General features: G+C 38.0%; 1 protein-coding gene across 4 annotated transcripts in view; it reads right to left on the minus strand.

Annotated features, from left to right (window-relative positions):
* The window catches only part of PCDH9 (protocadherin 9), a 971,700-nt gene that overhangs the window by 77,092 nt on the left and 888,426 nt on the right, over positions 1–6,182 (minus strand). The window lies entirely within an intron of this gene.

Consider the following 6,182-nt stretch of genomic DNA (forward strand, 5'->3'; position numbering starts at 1 on the left):
TTAGCAGTATTTACTTAAGAGCAATATGAACAAAGCAGAAACAGCTTGGTCTCTATAAGGGTAGGTGATACCATTGTAAAAGATGGATGAAATTAATTACTAGAACCTGTCTAAGAAAGGAGTTCAGAGTCCCCCCCGCCACCACCACACACACACACACACACACACATACTTTGTGTGTAAACAGAATAACTTCCAGTCCTGGTTTCTGACACTTTCTATTTATGAGATTTATAAGATCTTGCAGAAGGCACTTAATGATGCTATTAAAACAATTCATAAATAATAATACCTGCTTATCTCATGGGATTGCTATGTGATTTAAATAATGCATTTATTAGTGCTTGGTATACAAGAACGGCAAATGCTATTATCATCTGCTGACCTCCTTCATGGCTTTTGTGTAAACAATGACTGCAGTTTCTAGGTTAATTGCTGCAGAGAGGATCACCAGGACTGTCAAAGGCAGGCAGAGGCCATTAGTCACCACCATCACGCAGGGCATTGTGATCCATGCTGAGAACAAACTAGACAATATAGACGCAAAAGCTTGGACTCATTTACCAGACCCGTGTGTTTATATTAATATAATTTGCTTTAAAAATCCAGCCCTCATTTCCTCTTTTCCACTTATTGTTAATGTGTTGATCTTCCAAATAATTTTTCTACATAGCGCAGAGAAAAAGAAATGGAAAGGGAATAAGGGACCAACGTGAATTTGACAGAATATGAAAAGGAGACGGGCAAAAAAGAGCATCGAGTAGGAACTAAAAATGATGGAATAATACCACTTTTAGAAATTTGATTAGGGAATTCTCTTTCATTTAGATTGCAGCTGACAGGAAGCTGGGGAGAGTAGGAACAGTAGTGTTCATCACTGAGCTCAGCACTTACACATTTTATTCAATTTTTACAACCATTCTAGAAGATAGACTTTTATTCTCATTTTTTAGATGATGACACTAAGTAATTTGCCCCAAAGCACACAAGTTGTAAATGGTGGGTGGGTTTCCAGTCAATTCTCGGTAGCTCCTGTGCCCACATATTTTCTGTAATACCATTTAACCAGACTTCCATGTCTCAAAATGCACTCAGGTGGTTTACCAGAAAGATCACACCTCAATGGTATTTCATCTTCTGAATCTAAACTGTTTCTAACTGGAGGGCATATGTCTATAACACAGAGTCTATTCCTGTGCTGAACAACAAAATATATTTCTTCCAATGGGACAGAAAGGTCAGAATAGTTTAGAAGGAAAGAATGCTCAGAGATCACCCCAGTTATTGCTCTCACTCAGGGCAATTAGAGTAGAGAAATGAGTCCATCCAAACACACTCAACCAATTGACACTCTTCCTGTACACTATGCTGCTACCTCACAAAATGTTGCCAGTTTTAGGTAAACATTTTGAAGGTGCCAAATACTACTTCAGAATATTCTAATGCCATTCAGGGATTAAGAGAGTACTATCTAATGCATAATTAACTCTATGAAACTATCTAACTTGTAACTAAAATAAAACAAATGTCATTGTCAATTTAATTCATTGGTACTTTATCAAAACTACTCAGTATTTGGCAGGGGGAGATAGACAGCTTTTTTGGGTAATTCCATTATATTATTCAGATGCCTACTAATAAGTGATATTCTTAACTTTATCACCAACATTCTTGGAAGTAACCTATGCTATTACCTGTATTAGTAAAAGGTAGGTTTGTCTAACAACCCTGATATTTTTTTTTAATTCCCATCCTTGTAGCTAATCATATGTGTCCCTAATATTATTGTTCCCCACTAATTTTGCCCTCTTTTAACTACTTCCTTAAAACTTAGGCTATTGTATTATTTTGATCAACATAACAAAACACATATTTGCCCTTCCTGTCTCTTTCATTATATGTAATGATTACATGTTTTATTATCTGAATTTTAATAAATAAAACAACAGGACAAGTACAGAACTGTTTAACACTTAGTGAGGGTGATTTATAGGACCTTAAAGTTCATTTGCAAAAATTCTTGTTGACTTATAAGGTGAATTTAGCCATGCGAGAAATACTCATTAAGCTTCATGCAATATTAAGAAAGTGGCAACAAACTGAGTATAGTTTAAATAATGAAGGTAACCATTATTTAAGATAAAATATGATTTAAATAAATATCGTTTTTAGAGTTTAAAACCTTCATTTCTAATATGGCTTACTCCATAGCACCATAGCAGAATCTGAGCCTCCATTAGGGTGAAAGCCCCCGTGGGATACTTAAAAAAGGAGTGCTCTAGCTTTCTGTGAGCGCTGTGCATCTAATGAGAAACAGATGTTTAACTTACAACCCAAACACAAACATAAATAAAGGCAGAGCATCCTCTTAACTGAATTCCCATTGAGTTACTTCATGCTCGCAAATTTACTATCACTTAAAACAGAAGGAATAAACAAGGGTAATTGAGACAGAGAACCCGGCACATTCGCCCATATCCTAATCCAGTAGAGGTCACTTATCAACCACCTCAAAGCAGCTTGCTAGCTAAAAGGATGCCCCTTGTCTAAAGCCCAAGGAGGGAATTCCCTCAGAAGCCCGCTCTCGCTCATGAGTCCCTGTCCTCTATCTCTTATGCCTGGACTCCTGGCTTACCAAGTTCCTTTTGATTTTTCTAAAACTTGATATTAATATTGTAATTGTTTTTAATTATTAATTTAAGTAATATAATTTTTAAAATTTAATTAGCTTAACCATCATTAACATTTAAGCACGAAACAAAGTATTTCTTTTTCATGAAAACTACAATGATTTCTCTTGAAAGGTAAAATAAAAGCAAGTTACCCAGACAAAAAACAAAAACAGGTATTTTTTTAATTATGTGTGGGTAAAATGTATTGAAGTTAGGGGAGACATGTTATAAAAATTCAGAAAAATACTGTATCTAAAGTTCTTAAGTATCTTTAAATTCTAGAGAACTTTTGTACTGAAAAGATTATAAAAAATGGATGAATTGTAGGTTAATCACAAAAATAAACTAACAAAAAATGGCTCTGGAATTCCATAAAAACAACTTACAAATAGTTATACATTTATAGATGTTAAAGTAAAATGTTTGTATTATTTCTAGTTTTTTAAAGATTGTGGGGGGGGGAAGAGGGTGGATGGAAGTGGAAGAGGGCATAGAGGAGAAAATGGTGATGAAATAACTAAATGGTGAATATATATATATATATATTATTTTAGAGAGAGGAAGGGAGAGAGAGAGAGAGAGGTGAGAAATATTGATTAGTTATGTACCCTGACCAGGAATTAAGCCACCACCATTTGGTGTACCAAATGACGCTCCAACTGAGGCTCACTGGCCAGGGCTATCATTCCTACTTTAACGTATTTAGTAATCAACCATGTGCCTAGACCACTAATATCAGCTATACGGTCCTTTGCTATAGATAATAATAAACAGTAGCAAAATAATGAAAAAATAGCTGTGTTGAAAACAACACTTGACACCAGTTTATCAAAATGCCCTCCCAGAATGTACTGGGCGGATATGACATTGTGCTTAGCTAAGGTTATCTTGTCATCTGTAAGCAGTCACTCTGATTGAATAAGCCTGAATTGTTAGTTTTCCATGCACATAGAGTGAAGTGTGACAGTCACATTAGTGGACACCTGCTCTGTCCAGCTCACTGAGAAATAAGTATGCTTTCGGCCAGTGGTTCTCAAATTAAAAAGGTCAAAATCACTTGGAGGGGTGTTTACACCCCACACTGCTGGACTCCCCCAAGTTTCTGATTCAGGAGGTCTGGGCTGGGGCTCCAGGACTGCATTTCAAAAGAGTTCCCAGGTGAACCTGCTCCTGCTGGTTCAGAGCTCACATTTTAGGAACTTCTATTTCAGAATATTAAAAAACAAAACAAAAGAGTTTCACGCTTCTTTTTGTTAATCCTCACAGAGGATACTTTTTCACTGATTTTTAGAGAGAGGAAGGGAGAGAAAGAGATATCGATGTGAGAGAGACACATCCGTTGGTTGCCTCCCACACATGCCCTGACCAGGGCTGGGAATAGAGCCTGCCACCGAGGTACATGCCCTTGGCCAGAATTTAAGCTGGGACCCTTCAGTCTGTAGGTTGACACACTATCCACTGAGCCAAAAATAGAGCCTGCCACCGAGGTACATGCCCTTGACCAGAATTTAAGCTGGAACCCTTCAGTCTGTAGGCTGACACACTATCCACTAAGACAAACCAGCTAGAGCAAGAGTTTTACTCTTAAAAACTTTATAATCTAAAGAAGCTCAGATAGCCTGAAATTACATGCATAAAGCAAGGCATAAACCTTAATTCAATATATAAATTAACCAATTGATTGTCTTGGGATGCATGCCAGTGTTGGCTAGAGTGATATAATGGATTTTGAAGGAATTAGCCAGGAAATCTTCTTCCCAAGAATATAGCAAGGTGACTGAGGGCTTGTAGAAATAAACACTCATGGTGATCATATATGTGCTAAGAGAGATAAAAGTATATCTCATTTCTTATATTTTGACTACATGATTTAGAGAGAACTGAAAAGATACTTAGTTTCTACCCTCTTATATCTATATTTATATCATTCCTTCACCTTACCGTTTTTGCCTGATGTTCTTTTTCTCTCCTAATATTTCTTTCTCTCTGTAGTTTTAGGTGTAGTCAAAATCACAAATGAGGTTTTTAAGTCAATATTTCAGTAAAAGCTCTAATTGTGTCATAAGCTGATCCTTAAGGTACAATTCTGTTCATTAGTGTAATAGATTAAAATCTGTTTGGGAAACATTTTTCAAAGAAAATTAAATTGCAGGGGGAATGAAAAATTCATTCAAAGAGAGACTCTAGGTTACATTTTCTATTTCTCTTTAAAGGATTGATTATAGAAATCATTTTGCTGAAAAGCCCGGAGGACGAAGAGAAGTGCAAACTGTGTGCTTAAATGAAAATAGATTTAATCACAGGAACTGTACTGGAATTATTTTCGTTCAACATTTCAAAGATGTAATAATTTTTATGGCATCTTGCCTGAGCCCTGATTTTTGTGGGAAGTAATCCATCCTGAGTTCATGTTACAGTTGTTAAGCGCTTTAACTGGAGATAAAAGTGCTTGCCTTGTATCTGAAGTGATGCTCTCTGTAAAACAGTACTTTGAGATTGGAACAATCAGTAATGTGTGTGTGTGTTAAACTTTACATTTTCACACTGACTCCACCAGAAAGTGTCATTAAGGTATGAGGGGGAGGGGATTGTCTCAAAGCAAAAACCTGAAAACAACATGAAGCTCTGATGTTAGAGGCTGCATTAAAGAACTAAGATTCTAGAAAGTAACTAGGCCCTGCTATATAAAGGATAGATGTGCACTTTTCACATGCAACTTTTTGTATACTCCAGGTGCTATCGGGGTAATTGGGGTATTCTCTTCCCCAGTGGGTACTGGGGATAGGGTCCTTTCATTATGGGGAGAAAAAGAGTTTTCTGAGACTCATACTGGACAATGAGTGATTTTTTTTTTTTTTTGTATGTGGAATTACATCCCTGGGTTTCCAAAGTTCCACGCTAGTCATAGAATAAGTGTAGCTGGGGTTTCAGTAAAGCTAGAAGCAAAGCCAGTGTCCAGAGATGCCATCCAGGCTAGTTCAGCATCAGGCTAGTTGCAGTCCATTAGTCCATTGTTATGGGGGGTCCAGGTGGCCGTGAGCCACTGTGGCTGGGTGCACGGAAGCAGGGGCAAGAGAGCCCCACAAGCCACGAGTCACGTGCAACAGGCCAAGAGCAACTGAAAGTGACCAACAGCACAAGAGAGTGAATTCCCTTGTTCAGGGAATTAAGTTTCCCAAATCTTCCCATGCTTACGGCCCATGCTCCTTCTAGCCAAAGACCTCTTCCCAAGAGTGACTGACAGACAGCAAGCACCTTTGCTATCCCCCTAACTTTACTGGGCAAGCATCCATCTTCCTTTTGTTGCACCCCTGGGGAGTGTAGAGTTGTACCTTCCTGATGATGCTGCCCAAATGACATGCTTATAATAGTTAGCCTTCCCTTTGCTCCTTTTTTTGTTATTAATAACTAGAGGCCCGGTGCACAAAAATTTGTGCACTCGGGGGGGGAGGGGGTCCCTCAGCCCGGCCTGTGCCCTCTCGCAGTCTGGGACCCCTCGGGAGATAACGA

This window comes from Myotis davidii, unplaced genomic scaffold (genome assembly GCF_000327345.1).
Source record: "Myotis davidii unplaced genomic scaffold, ASM32734v1 scaffold277, whole genome shotgun sequence".
Classification (NCBI taxonomy): domain Eukaryota; kingdom Metazoa; phylum Chordata; class Mammalia; order Chiroptera; family Vespertilionidae; genus Myotis; species Myotis davidii.